This window comes from Pelobates fuscus, chromosome 8, assembly GCF_036172605.1.
Source record: "Pelobates fuscus isolate aPelFus1 chromosome 8, aPelFus1.pri, whole genome shotgun sequence".
Taxonomy (NCBI): domain Eukaryota; kingdom Metazoa; phylum Chordata; class Amphibia; order Anura; family Pelobatidae; genus Pelobates; species Pelobates fuscus.
Genome location: NC_086324.1, coordinates 149582780 through 149601407, shown reverse-complemented (window position 1 = coordinate 149601407; position 18628 = coordinate 149582780). Strand labels below are relative to the sequence as shown.

The window sequence follows — 18628 nt, the reverse complement described above, 5'->3', positions numbered from 1 at the left end:
AACGGCAGCAAGCATAAACCTGAGGTAAGGTTTTCACCCCTTCAGCTACCGGGGATGGGGGGTGGGAGGGAGAGGGGACCTGCAGTGCCAGGAAAACGGATTGTTTTCCTGGCACTGGAGTTTCCCTTTAATTAATTAATTAAACAAAACATCCACTACCATACTTAAAGTAAACTATATATAGCACCAAAACACATATAATCCCAAGGAAAATAAAATAAAAAAAGAAATCAAAATGATTATTCTCTCTCTCTCTCTCTCTCTCTCTCTCTCTCTCTCTCTCTCTCTCTCTCTCTCTCTATATATATATATATATATATATATATATATATATAAAAGATAAAAGTTTATTTAATTGTATATGCATTTATAAAAGAAATGTACAAAGTAAGTGGTAAATGCACCTATGAAAATAACTTTTACTTTAGCTTCTACCATACAGAATAAACTTATTGACTACATCTGTCAACGATATTAACTTGCTACAAATTCCTAGATTTTCTTTCAGTACCATGGACAGCAACTTCATCAAAATGCAGGGCCTGTGTTTGTGTTGTTTTCTAAGTATGACAAAGGCTGCCTATGTTCCTTCAATGACGAATCAGAATAATCTCGAAAGCCTCGATTTCACATTTTTCAAATAAGCTTTTCAAATGATTAAATATTTTTGGATACGTTTCTAAATGTTTTTTTTTTTCAAATAATTAAAATATCGATATATAAAAAAAAATTTAAATGTTATAGAATTAAAATAGTTTTTTTTTTAAACAATATTATATCATTTTAAACGTTTATCCAAAATATTAAATCATTTGAAAAAAATATCCATTAATATTAAATCAAGGCCTGGTTTACGTACTTGACTGAGACATGGTACCATAAAATGTAAAACAATAAACTCCATAATATCCCCTAATTCATCTCGAGCTTTTATCCACACTTAGTTGGAGTGTGTTGCTACAATGCTGCTATTAAGTTCAACTTAAATTTAAGATACATTTTTTTGAGTATTCTCTACTTGTATGACACATTTTATATATGATCGGGGTCAGAAACCAGAAGCTAACTTGTAGCAACAGGAAACATAAAAAAAAACTTGGATATGTACTAAACAGCATAAGGAAATACTTTTTGATAGATCTAATAGTGGATCAAGGTGACACTAGATAAACTGCACTATATCGGTATAAGGTGCTCCAAAGATGTGTAAGGTGAGCCCTAAAAGTATAGGTCAATAAAATATTACATTCCAAGTCCATGCATGACCTCATGGTCCATCTAAAGTAGAACACTGACACTGTTTTTGACATATAACAAGAATGAACTGGATTAACATCAAAAGTGGTGTCATAGTGTATATTAAAGGTGAGCTGATTATCAACTTGGACCAATATGGAGAATTGAGTAAAGAGGGAAGGTTCAAGCTTTATATAATGCAACTATTGAGTTTTATAACAGTTAATCAACATGTCTGTAATTATCAGAATCTACCAGCTCAAAAGCAATTTTTTTTTTATGAATAAATGCAAGAAACGCATTTTAATTCATTACTATCGATTGATAGTACAGACATTAGTGCCTCGATTTAATATTATTTAATACACTTATTAAATTATTTAATATTTTGGATAGACTTTTCTTTTTTTTTCCCGAAAGATTAAATTATCAAAAATATATTGCATGTGAAAAATATATCAATATATTATATTATATTATATAATATATCCATATATATATAAAAAATATAATTATTAAAATATACAAATATAAATATTAATATTAAAATATTAAAATATTTTAAAAATGTATCCAAAATAATAAAATCATTTGAAAAACTAATTCAAAAATATGAAACTAAGACCAAGTTAAGTGGAACTCCAGGAATAAATGGAATCGCTCTCCTGTTTCTGCAGGAAAATTTATATAAATCACATTATGTACTAGCCTAAGGCTCATAGATCTCCCAACTAATTTTAGTCCTTTGGCATTTATTTTGGTGACATGCAGTCAGTTTATTTTAAATATTATACCAATTTGTCATCACATTGTGGAAACCATTCTCAAATATTCTTTGTCAGTTTAAGAGAATCAGAGCATTTTTCAATGTGTTCTTAAGAAATCCATACAAAATGTAATTTTGTTACTGGCCATGTGATAGTATTAATAATATTATTTTTATTTTAATAGCAAAAACTGCATTTTCTTTGGTGAGAAGAGTGTAAAACGCGTTGACACATCTCTAGATTGTTGACCAAGCCAATACATAAAGTTATTAAAATACACTCAACCTATTGTAGCAACTATGAATGCAATAAACACAATTGTTGTTATTGTTGCGGGGTAGCAGAAAGACAACAATATGTTGATATCAAGCCTGTGGCTGCAATCATCAATGGATAAAATACTCTCCCCAAGATTTCGTATTACGTAAAAAACTTGCAAAATGCAGCTATACACCACACTTACAAGTAGCCAAATACATGGCCTAAGTTCACTGCTTAATGAACAATATAATAACACTCTATATGTAATGTACGCACTCATCCAGTGTCCAACAAGGATGGACGATCTCAAAGTGCAGTAAACAGTTAAAAATGACAAATCTTGAACTAACTAAAACACAGAGGCATTTATTTATCCCATATGGCACAAAAATCAAAATATATATTGGAAAAAAAACACACCATCGAATTTAAAATGCACGACAGTAATTAAGAGCAAAAAGAAAAAATGGACAGAATGTAAAGTCTATGAATTTGAATGTCCTACGGCTTGAATACATGACTCTAACTCAGTTTACAGCCTTGATTGCATAAATATATTTAGTTTTTATATATCTACTATATATACAGTATTCTCCTGACTCGTATGTCTTTGGGATATTTTCTATGTACGTGTGTACTACGTTTGTGATAAACATAATGATTGTGTTACATGACCTCGTGTATAAGATTCCTTCTTGTTACACCGGTCGACATTGAAAATATTTATTGTATAGTTGTCATGGCTATATTGTAATACTTACTATATTGTTTTATTATATAAATTTGTAATAGATTGAGGCTGTTAGTTGTGTAGTTTTTTTTATTATTATTATTTTTTATATGACAATTTTTCATTAATTAATCATTTGAATTGCATCTAGCATTGGTGATTTTCTCACCTCGGACTATATTTACAGACTGCATCAGCCTAAGTGGTTTTTTTTTTTGCAGTCTTGATAAAGTTCTTTGAAGGACTGTTACATCATCACACAACTACGCCCACCGGGAACTACATGGCACTCCGTTGTAAGAGTAGAGTTTCTGGAGTTGTCGGATCCAGTGAATACTTAAGGCACTAACTGGATCCTTGTAAGTGGCACGAATTCCACAGGAGCAAGTATTGTGGAGAGTCTACAGCAGCAATTCCTAGCCTGGAGCAGTGGTTCAAAACAGTTGAGAGTCAATTTGGTGTTTCAGATCAGCCACATTAGGATTTCATCCTATCAAGAACCACTATACAAGTGGAGCCTTTACAACAAGGGTGCCCAAAAGGCAGATCCCCCGATGTTTTACAACTATAACTTCCATGATGCTTTGTCATAATAAAGACATTCTAAAGGCATGCAAGGCATCATGGGAGTTGTATCTGTTCATCTACCTTTTGGGCACCGCTGCTCTACAATATAGCGCACATTAAGGAAGTCCAGTTGCCAGCCGGCCCTTAAAGATCATCACATAGGTGCAACCTATACCTGCAAATAGTGGACATTTGCATATTGCAAATAGTGGACATTGCTTTATTTCTAGACTTTGTGCTTATAACGCTTTTAGAGCCTTATATGTGAGGGCGTTAGTATATTTTAATGTGTTTTTTTGGAGTGCTCCTTGACTATTTAAAACTACCTTTTGAGTAAATTATTCATGGGTGCTGGTTTTTAAGAGATAGCAACTCTTTATTTTTTAGTTTATTTTAATAGAATATATGATAGGACCAATCTAAATAGTTTTTCATATATATTACTGCCTCTTGCTTTGCCTTTTTGACAGATTTTTTTTTTCTCTACGAAAAAAAAACCTGTTATTTAAAGAGTCAATCCAACAAAATTTATTTTGGGCATTGTTTTATGGCATTGTTAAGTCATTTGATAAGTGTAAAAACAATATAAAGTCTATAAAGTCTTCAAATATATTTGAAGCCAAACATTGCATTCTGAAAAACCGTCAGAGAATTTGGCATTTAATGATCTATCTTTGTGTGAACTTATTTTACAGCAAATTAATCTTTAGATAGAAAAACTATAATGTGACCGTGCGAGAAATGGCAGCTAATAATTTATATACCTTGAGTGCTAAAATATTCAATTTCACTTTATTTTTTTATTATTATTATTTTTTAATAGCTTGTGTTTGTGTTCTCTACAATTCATATTTCAAAGCTTTAAAATGTAAGTTTTATAGCAGGTTAGCCCATTAAAAATGCATTTCAATCTGCCACAGATGTTTTACTGTAACCCATTTACTAAGGTTAAGAAAGACATCTTAATTGAAATTTGTGATCCACAACACTGCAGTATATTGAAGTATCAGAAAAGCCTGTGATAATGTGTAAATGTTGAAATACACCTTATTCTAAGCTTTCGTGGTTCCTTTTACCTTTTTTTTTTCTTCATTCTGCGCTACCTTCTCGTTTATGTACCTGATGGCTGAAGACAACAAAAACAAGTCCAAGTCTGTTCTGTATTCTCACTAACAAAACCGGTATATGGTTTTCTCTAGGGTCAAAAATCACTTCATACATTTTCCTTTGCTGTCTGTCACTATAAAAGTATACTTCGGACAACAAAAATCCTTTTATATGTAGGTGTTCTAATTATGGGGTCTGCTGATCCTGTTTTTTCCCTGGAAAATTTGTCAATTTTTCCCATTGTCTGACATTTCCCAAATGTTATACTATTCTTCCCTCAAATTCTACTATAACTTATTTGATCACCTTCACTGCATTTATCGGTCCTCTCTAAAACAGATTTGCCTATTCTTCATTTAAAAGTATTGAATTACAATACAACAAACAAGGTTTATGATTGAACTATTCACACCTTGAGAAGAACATGGTTATCAGCAAAAATCAGCACGGTTTTATGAAGCACAGGTCGTGTCAAACTAACTTGATTGCATTCTACAAAGAAGTAAGTAGAAGTATAGATCAGGGTGTTGCAGTGGATGTGATCTATTTGGATTTTGCCAAGGCATTTGATACAGTTCCACACAGAAGATTAGTGTTCAAACTCAAGGAAATCGGTCTAGATGAAAATGCTTGTTCTTGGGTAGAACATTGGCTTAAAAATACAGTACAAAGAGTTGTCGTTAATGGTAAATTTTCAAGCTGGACAGAGGTGGCAAGTGGTGTCCCTCAGGGGTCTGTTCTGGGACCCCTTCTATTTAACATGTTTATAAATGATCTTGAAGACAGCATTGAAAGTCATGTTTCAGTGTTTGCAGATGACAAAAAACTTTGTAAAATAATACAATGTGAGCAAGATATTAATTTGCTGCAGAGGGATTTAGATAGACTGGAAGACTGGGCACTCAAATGGCAGATGAAATTTAATGTTGAAAAATGCAAAGTTTTGCACTTTGGCGTAAAGAATACACAAGCAACGTATACCCTTAATGGAAGCGAATTAGGGATAACAACACACGAAAAGGACTTGGGAATTGTTATCGACAACAAACTATGCAACAATGTGCAATGTCAATCAGCAGTGGCCAAGGCCAGAAGGGTATTGTCATGCATGAAAAAGGGCATTCATTCTCGGGACAGGAATATAATTTTGCCTCTTTATAAATCACTGGTAAGACCACACATTGAATATGCTGTGCAATTTTGGGCCCCTGTTCTAAAGAAGGATATTATGGCACTAGAAAAAGTGCAGAGGCGGGCTACAAAATTAATAAAAGGAATGGAATATCAGCTATGAAGAAAGGTTAACAAATTTAAACCTATTTAGTTTAGAAAAACGTCGCCTGAGAGGGGATATGATAACATTATACAAATATATTCGGGCCAATACAAACCATTGTGTGGAAATCTATTCACAAACCGGACTTTACACAGGACACGATGTCATGCGTTTAGACTAGAAGAAAGAAGATTTCGTCTAAGGCAAAGGAAAGGTTTTTTTACTGTAAGAACAATCAGGATGTGGAATTCTCTGCCTGAAGAAGTGGTGTTATCAGAGTCCATACAGATGTTCAAACAGCTACTAGATGCATACTTGCAAAAACAGAATATTCATTATTTATAATCTTTCAATGTAGGGTAATAACTGCTTGATCCAAGGATACATCTGACTGCCATTCTGGGGTCAAGAAGGATTTTTTTTCCTAGCCTGTTGCAAAATTGGAAGTGCTTCAAACTGAGTTTTTTTGCCTTCTTTTGGATCAACAGCAAAAAACATATGTGAGGAAGGCTGAACTTGATGGACGCAAGTCTCTTTTCAGCTATGTAACTATGTAACTATGTAACTATAAAGAGCCCTAGAGTTGGCTCTGAACTGAATAGGCACAGTGCAAACACCACAGCATACTCAGCCGAGTCACTACACCCACTTGAATGTGCTTCACCTTTTTTGTTGTTTTGTATTTGCACAGGTTATTTGGGGGTGCTACTTTTTCCCAGTATTTTTTTGGTTGTTTGTTTGTGCTGAATTAAATGAAACATGACTCATTTCATTCATTTGGATATTCTATGTCATTGCAAACAAACTTCTGTGCAAATGAATGGCTTAAAAGGAAACTATAGTGCTAGGAATACAAAGTTGTTTTCCTAGCACTATAGTACCCTCTGCCCCCCTTCATTGCTCCCGCTGCACTAAAAAGGTTAAAAACCCTTTTATCACTTGTCTAATTCCAGCACCAATGTCCCTTGGCAGTGGGTCAGCCTCAGCCGGTGGGGAGACCTAATGCACATGCTTGGCTAGCGCCGCAAACACATTAGGACTTCCACATAGGCAAGCAGTGAATTGATGCTTGCCTATGCTTACCTATTGAGTTTTAGCGGACGCTGGATGTCCTCATGCAAAGCGTGAGGACATCCAGCATCATTTAGCAGGCCCAGAAGCACTTCTAGTGGCTGTCTGGTAGAAGGCCACTAGAGGCAGAGTTAACCCTGCAAGATAATTATTGCAGTTTCTCAATAACTGCAATAATTACAATTGCAGGGTTAAGGGGACTGGGGCACTGCACAAAGACCACTTCAATGAGCTTCATATGTTAAACTTTTTCAAACAAATGCTGTTGCTTGTTGAAACATTATCTTTCCAGTTTTGTCTTTGGGGAATGTCTGGTCTACTTCTTGGAAACTATTAGTTCTCAAATGAAGGCCTATAGAGACCTGCCCTTAAAGAACACTCCAAGCAACATAAACACTAGAGTCCTCTGAAGTGGTTATAGGGCATGGAGAACCTTGTTGTTGTTGCCATCTTAGCATAATCAATCACACCATTTAGTCCAATTTGACACTTACCTGGGTCCTACCAATTGCCCACTCTGGCTCTGATCATCTCATGCAGGAGATGCTGGATGCATATTTAACTGTTTATTCACTAGCTAAGAGAGCCAGCTAGGTAATCCCAGTCAGTTAAAGTGGCTCTGTCACCAAATTCTCTCCCCATCCACCAGCCTATGTATCTCACCCTCAAGCCCTCCTGATCCCCCACAACATTTAGGGACCTGTGCTACTTACGTTTTTTGCCTTTGTGATAGCCCCGCAGGATCTTTTTTGAAGGTGCTGCCATCTTTCTGGAACACATGCCATGTGTGAGGGAAGTGTCGAGAGTCCCCACAGACAGTTAATGACGCGACCCTTCCAGAAGTGAGGTGTCGCTAGAAGTCACTGAGTAAGAACTTATCAATTAATGACAAAAGTTGACAAAGGATGTGACCAAAGCTCCACCTTTTGTCAACTTTTGGCCAACTGCAGGATATAAAAGTAGTCTCTACCTTCCTTTAAATATAATTTCACATCACTTTGAGCATATCAATATTGTAAACAAATCACAGAGCCACTTTTATAGGTTCAAAAAGTAGCTGTTTTGAAAAAACCTACATCCTGCATCTCCAGCTCTGAGAAGACCAGATGCAGAGTGGGCACCTGTTGAGACCCATCACAGTGTTAAATTGTACTTAAACAGGTTTACAGATTATGCAAGGATGGTGCCAGATCACCCCTGGAACCCTTGCTTGGAGTGTTTCTTTAGTACTCTTCTGCATAGAATGAAAATTATGCTATACATGTTATCTTGCTTTTGATTTTTAATGTTAGATTGACTGAATTCAGTTTTAGAGCATATTCTACCCTCTCAGAAATATGTAGCATCTGTAGTGTTTAGCTTATTTAGCACATTTAATTCATATTGATTGATGCTACAAATTAAGAAGCTGCCCCAGCAGTAACGTCTCCTGAAGATTCAATGTTTACTAAGTATTCAGAATTCTCATAAACTCCATCATTTGAGGAGAAGACTTTATAATGAAGCCTCAGACATTAACACCTTGCCTTTGTCGGCTATTCCAGTAAAGCATCTTTAGTCTTTACTGGTCCTGTCCATTCTGAAACAATAGGCTGAAGAAGAAAACCTACAAAATGGGATTGCAATCCACACTTTTACTCAATGCCCATTTTTAGAGAAGCTTAAATATCTAATAAAAGAACAGCCAACGTCAGGATTATACTGTGCAGATACATATTCTGTATAATACATGTGTATTATACTGTTCAGATACATGAAGACTGAGTGCATAGAAGATGACATAAGTAGCAGAACCACCGCTAATACAATTTCTGCTATATATATTAGGGTACCATCAGCAAAATAAATAATGAGTACACAACAAAATACATTAAACATCCCAAAGAATACCAGTTGAAAATAATTTCGCCATAACAGAATAATCAATCAAGGACATGAAAATTAAAATAATCATGAGAAAAATCACAAATAACCCAGGAGAGAAAAATACTTGAAGGTAAAATGGTCAAGTTCTATTTAATACCAATGACTTTATAAGCATTTGTCTTCCTTGGCACATTATCAAAGTTTTATATAGTTTGTAACCTGTTTACCTTATTCATTTTCTTTATTGCAACATTTTTTTTTCATATAAGAATATGCAACATGTGAATGTATGTATACATATGGGTCTTATTTGTATTGGAGAAATTTAAATTTGTTACCATTTTTGGTTTCAGCCATCTTTATATATTGATAATGATGCTTGGAAATTTCTAAGATTCCTCACTACTAATTCTCACTTTACTTAACTTGAGTAGCATATTGGCCATCTCGCCAACAAGCATCTACCATAGGGGTAGAAAATAGATTCACGATAGTTTTGGAAGATCTTCATGTTCCACAGTTTTCAGCCCAAGCATCATAGAAACTTTGATTTAAAGTATACTGTAGCAAGCAAACTGCTTTGCTAATTCTGAAAGCATACTATTCTTTGGTACATTCTTACACAAAACCCACCAATCACAGCATATTTAAGAAACTGGTCATACCTACATATGTTCTAACGCATCCTGTCGTGATGTTCAGTTCTGTTCGATCAAGATTAATTTTCCTTCCTTACTGGCGAGTGAACATAAGTGTCAATTTCTGTACCTAAAGAGAGAAAGAGGATTATTTGTATATATATTTGTTTGTAAAGATCTACGGGGGACATTGATGGTATTTGTTCAGAAAATCCTTTACTAGGAGAGAAAAGGAAGATTGTACATATCTTGGCTTGTATTCACTAACCTGGGAGTTGTGGAGACTTAACAAATACATTCCAACTTTTTGTCTAAATTAGGTTGGACAATTTTTGTACTTCAGCTTATCACTTGTCAACCTCTTGTCAATTCTCCACTATTTCAGACTCAGTGAAGTAAGTCCTTGCATTTAAAAGCTATACTTTAAGAAGTGACTACTTCGCCCTTAGTATAGCTTTTCAATATTCTTAGAAGAACCAAGGGAGCTTTCAAGGTTTATGTTTTCTCATTCATGTCAGGTGTTATCCATCAATGTCATTGTCATATCTTTATGAGATGCACAATCCAAACCTTAGTAATATCACCCATGGCCATGTGGAGTGAGATATTGGTTATATGAGCTGTCACTCGGGTACATGACATATTGACACCGTGAAGCCATGGCATTCATGAAATTCATAGTTATTCAATTACATTTTGTGAATCTTTTTTGATCATTTTTTAAAAATTAATTTGGCACCAGAATCATATTCTTAAAGATCTTAATTTTCATTATGTGAATAGAGATTTTTTCTAAACCTAAACCATTTCATTTGATTAAAGGTATTCTATTATTTTACATTCACTGCCCAAATTAATTGGCCAAAGTAAATTTCAAGGCAAACTTAGCCTTTTTGTCTTTCATGCTAGCTTTCCTTTTACGAATTCTAAATTTTATTTTCTTTGCCAATTTTCTAACACATACCAACTGTTTTAAAGTTATCCTTTTGAAAGGAAACTGTTTTACTATTCAATTTACTTATAATTAATCGGGGAATGTAAGATATTTTTAGTAGCCACTTGGCAGTTTTGGCAATATTCATTCACAATTGTGACAATTACTTGACTTCTATAAGTCTCTGGAATTATAATTGTACCCCCATCCACACCAGAGCAATGAACAATATATTTTTAGAGACTGGACATTTTGACCTGTCTTTTACTGACTTTCTAAAATAATTATGGTCTGGCTTGTTAAAAGACATTGATGTCTGTCAAACTGCTGAAAGTATTTTTTTTTCCAAGAATGTCGCAAATCACAAATGCTACTTGCCAGTTGTCTACCAGTTCAAAATACTCCTACCTTTCTGCTCTTTGCTTCAGGCAGGTTTTAAGAAGGAGCATATTTGGTAGAGAAAAAATGAAACTGGCCAAATCTAAGATGGATAATGAGCAGCTAAACTTTAAGTATTCATAATTACTACTGTTTTCCAAAACGTAGGACTTCACAAACATAGTGGCTTGGCATTTAATTCATCTATTAGACAATCAACATCGGACTATTGAGCAAATGTTAGAAAGATTGATCGTTGAGATTCTTGAAGGATTTTTTTCCCAAAATACTTTAGGAGGGTAATTCAGAGAAAATTCTCAATCATGTAGTTGGACATGTCCAATACATTATGAAATAATCCTTCCTGTCCTCGAAGCACTAAGCAGATTTGCACTCACCGAGCTATGAGTACCATTAAAACGTACGGAGTTGAGAGACACTGGAATTTGTTTTTTTCACAACCAGTGCACGCAAAAGTGCATGTGGAAACCAACATATGGGATGTGGAGGGTGACAAAGTGAAGAGCATAAGTTACAGAAATTATGGGTCACACCTGGAATAGAGGGAGGGGAGTAGTAAAAGGACTTGGGGTCAAAAGGATCCAAGCCAGGAAAGTTAAAGGCAAGTCAAGTGCACCTCAAGCATGACAGACAGAGAAGGACCCCACACAGTAAACAGGGGACCTCAAAAGGGACAAATGGATAGGGAGCCTCAAGAAGGTTAATGGTAATGTAGTCATAAACTGGACTGGTATCTTCAAGAGCGAGAGACTTGACAAACACTAACCAGCTTACTCTTTATTAGTCAATATTGCATAATTTGTTATCTGGTTGATAAAAAATTACTCTATCTTAAAATATAGCAAAATTGTGTCTTTTTCCTTGTTTTTTAAGCCTATATTTATTAAGTGAAGCTTAGCTATTAGTTTAAATGTATTATATTCTACCTAGTTCAGATTGTTTGACAATTAAAATTAAAGCCTTTCATGATTAAGTACTTAATAAATATTCACCTTTCAAAAACAAAATTAAACAACAATACAGACCCGAGGTGTACAATCTTACTAACTGTGCTATACATTTAACAAAGTTAATGTTGTATAATTCAAGGCATTAGTGGCTTCAGTTTAGATTAATTTAACTGTGTTTATTGTTATCTGAATTAAAGCAACACAACACTGAATGGACCTGAATTTTAATGATTCCAATTTACACAAATTAACTCTGAAATTGCATTAAATAACCAAATAAGACAATGTTTATTTTTTTCTAAATAAGTCATAAAAATAAGAAAATTAATAATAATGTTATAGGTTGTATGGGGTGCAAAAATCAATACAGAAAACAAGACCCCAGTCGGTTGTGACCAGTACCTTAAAGTAAACGCAATAAACCCTGAACCAGTTCCGTTTTCTTCTCTTGCCCCATTAAAAGAGGTATAAAAATTGTCTAGGTAACTGGAACCATGAAACAACAGGAGAGCCAAATAGTCATGGTACAATCTTTACTTTTTATTTTGCTTTCTTCCACCCCCTGTATATCTCAGACTACCTCCAGATTACCTCGAGAATATCTCCAAGTGCGCACTTACAGGCAACAGCCAAGCTAAATTCAGCCTTCCAGCTGACGTGGTAGAGGTTAACACAGTGAGGTAGTTTAAGAATGTAAGACATAGGCATAAGGCTATCGTAAATATAAGATGAGACCAGGGACTAATGAAAGTATTTAGAAAATTGGGCAGACTAGATGGGCTGAATGGTTCTTATCTGCCATCACATTCTATGTTTCCATGTTTCTATGAATCCTGCACACAAAGCACTAGTCCTCAAAGATTAGGTTCTTAGGACCCCTAATAACCTCCAGGGCATTCTGGGATAATGTGGGTGGGCATGTAAGTGATCTGACACTCTCCTTAGTGTAACACTTTCATTAGTGCCCATTTTACTATAGAATCACTCTCACTTGACTATGTAGACAACTGAAGACGGAGGTAGAATTGTTTTTTATCATTCTACTGTTGTTGAAAATTGAAAGAGTTCCATTAAAATAAAAATATCTCTTTATTATTGAGGTTTGCATGTTATAAGCCTAAATGGAATGCGGCAAGACATCTTTCTAATGCGATTTTGGCAGTAGCTATAGGAACAGCCTGTTTTGCTGGGGTACTGCTCATCTGTGGGCCTCTATCACTGCAACTTGGCAGATAACACTGTGTTGGTTCCTCCATTATCTGTAATAGAGCTGGCAGCATATATTTTTCTTAATTTGTTGTATCAATTTTACAACCTTTCCTATGATAATAATCCTATCCTGGGCTAGGTAATTTACAATAGTTCTGCCAAGGTAACAGCCCACAGAGGATGCACAGGAGGGGTTATATTGAGTACTTAAGGAAAATGAAAATCAAAATACCATGCAATAGAAAATATAAATAATACAGAAATAGCAAGAAAAAGAAACCCATCACATCGCATTTATAGAGAGCATTCGCAAGACATCGAATGCCATTATTAACATTATTAACATTAGCAATCATTCTCACAGATGTTCAATAGTCTGATTGCCATGTATATGTAAGCTGAAAGAAAAGCATGAAACATAATTTTGTTTTCCCTTTGCTTATCAACCCTAAGGAAATAATGTCAATCTATAGTTCTGTCTGTGCTGCTTCTGTCTGTATCTACCACTGTCTGTCTGTCTCCCTGCTTGCATGTAATCTATCTATCCATCTGTCTGTCTGTCCATTCATCCAAGCATCCATCCATCCCTTATAGTCTGTCATCCTGTCTATCTATCTATCAATCCATCCAATCGTCCATTCATCTATTCATCTATCCAATCATCCATCCAATCATCGATCCACCCACCCATCCATTCATGCATCTACTTCTGTCTTTCTATCCATCTTCACTAAGTTGAAACCGTGTTACTGCTTGTGTGGATATTTTCCTAAAGAATAAGTATTGTTATACATGGATGTGTACTAGATAATCTAATTCTTACTAAATTCCTACTGAATCCACATGTTTCCTGCATGACGGCACACTATTTGTTAAATTAAATAAAATTAGTAACATTATCAGAACTCCATTGCTTTGCAATGTCAGTATTATGACACAGAGAAGATACATCATAATAAAAAAATAATAATTTGCCAAAAAAAATGATTGCATTCCTCAGTAACAGATCATTGACATTATTGAGTTTAGTGGAAATTGTATATTTACTACAATAATCTTGTTAAAGTGCCTGCCGCTACTGCATACCCACTGCCAAATTTCAACTCCACGTAGAGACAGGGAGTTACCATCTGCCACTACTAAAAGCCAGTCACTAAGTAGCAACTAATGACTCCCATTATTTTGTAGTCTTACATGGCGTGATAATTTCTTTTTCAAATTCTTGAATTTTGACCATATGTCGGTTCAGCTTAACAGAATTTCGATACCGAAAAACTGATTGAGGAGCTGAATCAGATGAACCAAAAGGGTGTGAAAATGGGCCACTCAGTGGCCATTGGTTTCCATTGGTTTGTGATTTGGCTACATTTTGTTTTGGAGTTCGGGGGCTTGACCAATCACCCAATCAGCTTTAATTTGCATGAATTGCAGTTCAGACCAAAATGAATCTCCAAGTCTAGTATTTTCTATAGAAGCCACTAAATGCTACTTAGCAACTGGTTTCTGGCTATTTTCAAACCCTGTCACTGCTGTTTAACAATTGCCGCTAAAAAATTAAAAAACGTTAACTTCCTATATATCCTGTAGGAAAATTACATGAGCTAAAGGGCATTACATTGAAACCTTAAACCACATGTCAAAACATATTAAGCCACACCAAACTGTAATTATAATAAAGAAAATGGCAGACATATGATATAAAAAGAGCAAATTATTATTTCTACAAGTAAAGTTCAAATGTCCCATAGTGAAGTACGCATGCTCGGGGCAGCCATTTTTGTGTGTCAGATGTAGTTGTTATGGTGATAACTTACACAGCTTGTGCTTCTGTGCTTACCAGCAAGTGGCTAATATGCAACTGCTCGGAATATTTGCAAGTAGACGCTATTGGCGATCAACCGGTAAAAAAACGAGACACAAGGCTGAAAAAGGGTGTTGTTTACATCAGCTTGCTATTCACCAACAAGGCTGGAAATGAGTCCCAAGTGCAAAATGTTTAAAGAGAAATTTGGATATGAATTTTACATACTTGGTTATGAAATATGTTTGATAGAATAGTTTAGAATTATTATTCAGCAATAAACGCAGCTCTAATTCCTGGGCTTTAGACATTCTTTGTTCATTGCATTTGCAATTTGTTCTGCAAACAGGGATCTAAGTTAAAGTAAAAAAAGGATTTCAATCATAAAAGGCATTACAAGATTTTGTTTCATTTTTAATTTTCCCTTTGGGCTATTTGCTGCAGCTCATATTAAAAAAAGAATGGTTGGAGTGACTATACATTTAAAAAAAATGAAATTAAGCTCAATATATCCTTAGACCAGTGATGGCAAACCTTTTTGAGCCCTAGGGCCCAAACTACAACACAAAACCAACATATTTTTCCTAACGTGCCAACACTCCAATTAAACCTGAAAACTGAGATTTATTTTAGAAAAATTTGTGACTATCTCCATCACATGAAGAGTCTCTCTTACCCCAATCCTGCTCCACCTGTCTGTTCTACCTACTACTTCCTACTCCCCATCCCTGGATCAGTAATGACCCCTGCAGACCCACACATGCCCCAGCAGATTTCTGTATAGAGAGCATTAGTGACACCCCCTGTGAAGGCCCTGGGCACACTTACTCTAACAGCATGCACTAGCTGGCTCACTCCACTTTATTGAGGGGTTAAACATGTATTACAGTGTTTTCTGAGCACCCTTGATGCTTTGTTTCCTGCACAGGATACACTCCCAGGGCCATTACTAGCTAAGACAATGACAGCAGTGGCAGGGGTTTCAGTAGGCTTTCCATGCCCCACACAGGGCTTACCAACACCTTCTCCCCATAACTAACCCCAGGCAATAACAGCAGTGGCAAGGGTTTTAGTAGGCTTCCCATGCCCCACACAGGGCTTACCCACACTTTCTCCCCATAACTATCCCCAGGCAATGACAGCAGTGGCAAGGGTTTCAGTAGGCTTCCCATGCCCACACAGGGCTTACCCACATTTTCTCCCTCACTAGCCCCAGGCAATGACAGCAGGGGCAAGGATTTCAGTAGGTTTCCCATGCCCCGCACAGGGCTTACCCACACTTTCTCCCTCACTAGTCCCAGGCAATGACAGCAAGGGCAAGGGGTTCAGTAGTCTTCTCATGCCTCAACATAGGGCCAACGCCTTCTCCCCATCACTAGCCTCAATAGTGATAGGAAACTGGGCATGACAAGAACCCCTTCTTCTCATGGCCAGAGATCCAATATGTCTCGGGTGAGTAGTAGGGAGGGAGCTTTCCGGGGTGGGAGGTTTTGACGCAGTTACATCCTTTCATCCTTTTAACTTATAAATACTCTGCTCCCCACACAATTTGTTCGCCAGGACCCCAAGCTTCGGGCTGCGTCACTAACTGCCTGTCACAAACCTGAAGGGGAGTAGGGCTGAGTGCTGTGCTCCTAGGACAGTCCTATCCCAGGATGGAGGGGCAAAAGTGAATGTTTTTTTGCTAATTTCTATGATTTATTTTTGTATTGGTGATACAATGTTAATGTATTACACAAGAATTTCAAATATTTTTTATTTTATTGTATATGAACAAAGTAAATTGGTGCTGGAATTTTCAGGTAAAGGGAGGTTTTTTGGGGGGACTCTTCCTTTTAACTGTAATTTATTACTTTTTCTTAATTCTTGATGTGTGTTAGTATGACTCAATTTCTGATGGGGTCCATGGATGCTTGTTTTCATGGACACTTTCGAGGCTTAATAATTTTTTCGCCTGCTAGGATGCCTCTTTAATTTCCATAGTGATTTGCCCATTAGCATTCAAATGCGTGTTGGCATAGTCAGTCATGCATTGCGTGTGGATGATGTCTGTGCATCAGTGTTTTGCTCAGTGCTATTACTTGGATTTAATCATGGTGGTGGTCCACCCACGTTTTGGTGTCCTTTTGCAGAAATGTTTGGCTCATCCAATTACTGAAACTTTGATGATGGCATGCATAAGGATCCAATAATTAAGTAAGCTGATGATTATTTTGAGGTCGAAATGTTGCTGTGTGCACTGTTGCTCTAATAAATGTGCAGGGCCGGTGCAAGGATTTTTGCCGCCCTAGGCAAAAGTAAAGTTTGCCGCCCCCCCCCCCCCCATATGACATCACAATGCCCCATGTTAACTAACGCAAGTGCTGCAGTGCCGCCGTGTTTACATTAAAAGGCCTGCAGGGACAGGCTATAGACACCAGAACCACTACATTAAGCTGCAGTGGTTCTGGGGACTAAAGTGTCCCTTTAATGTGAGGTAAATTAGAGATTAGTGCCACGAATAATATACTAGATTGCCTACTTACAATCAGATGAGGATGGTGATGGGCTCTAGCTGCAGTCTGGCTCCACTCGTCTGGTGTAGAACAGGCTCTCTGGAGGCTGTTTGTGTTCTGGGAGAACGGAAAGCAGCTCCATTTTTTTAAAGGCCCTTTACACAGCTCATGGTCTGGGCCCCAGGGTCCACCTTCATGTTCCACCAAATAGTTTGTTCACAGGAGTAGGGGATGTCCTGATATGTGTGTAAGGAATGCATTGTGTGAATCTGTGTTTGTATGTGTAAGGGCTGCAATGTGTGTTTCTGTGTATGTACGGGATGCAGTGTGTGCGTCTGTAAGGGGTGCATTGAGTGTGTGTAAGGGGTGCATTGAGTGTGTGTAAGGAATGCATTGTATGTAAGGGTTGAATTGCTTGTGTGTGTGTGTCTGTGTGTGTAATGCATTGTGTGTTTTTCTGTGTGCAAGGGGTGCATTGTGTGTGTGATGGATGTCAATCTCTCCCTCCTCCCTTGTCACTCTCTTCTCTCCCCCCCTCCTCACTCTCTTCTCTCCCCCCTCGTCACTCTCTTCTCTCCCCCCCCTCGTCACTCTCTTCTCTCCTCCTTGTCCCTCTCTTCTCACCCCTCTTGTCCCTCTCTTCTCCCCCCTCCCTTGTCACTCTCTTCTCCCCCCTCCCTTGTCACTCTCTTCTCCCCCTCCCCTGTCACTCTCTTCTCCCCTCCCCACTCTCATTCCCCCTCCTAACCCCGTCAATTCCACTCCCTATCAATTACTTCCCCCCCACCTTGTCAATTTATTCCCCCACCCTGCCTGTCCATTTATTCCCCCACCCTCCCTGTCCATTTATCCCCCCCCTCCCTGTCCATTTATCCCCCCCTCCCTGTCCACTTATTCCCCCCCTTCCCTGTCCATTTATCCCCCCCTCCCTGTCCATTTATTCCCCCCCGTCTATTTATTCTCCCTGTCCATTTATTACCCCCCTCCCTGTCCATTTAGTTCTCCCCCCCTCCCTGTCCATTTAGTTCTCCCCCCTCTCCATTTATTTCTCCCCCCCTCTCCATTTATTTCTCCTCCCCCCTCTCCATTTATTTCTCCTCCCCCTCTCTCTCCATTTATTTCTCCCCCCCTCCCTCTCCATTTATTTCTCCCCCCCTCCCTCTCCATTTATTTCTCCCCCCTCCCTCTCCATTTATTTCTCCCCCCCCTCCCTCTCCATTTATTTCTCCTGCCCTCCCCTCCCTCCCTCTCCATTTATTTCTCCCCCCCTCTCCCTCCCTCTCCATTTATTTCTCCCCCCCCTCCCCCTCCCTCTCCATTT

General features: G+C 37.3%; 1 protein-coding gene across 3 annotated transcripts in view; it reads right to left on the bottom strand.

The window, feature by feature from the left end:
* The window catches only part of ELFN1 (extracellular leucine rich repeat and fibronectin type III domain containing 1), a 474275-nt gene that overhangs the window by 113228 nt on the left and 342419 nt on the right, over positions 1–18628 (bottom strand). For all 3 annotated transcript variants that reach the window (XM_063430426.1, XM_063430427.1, XM_063430428.1), the window contains one exon: positions 9547–9649. The gene's annotated coding sequence lies outside the window, so the exon portion shown is untranslated. The remainder of the gene's footprint in view (positions 1–9546; positions 9650–18628) is intronic.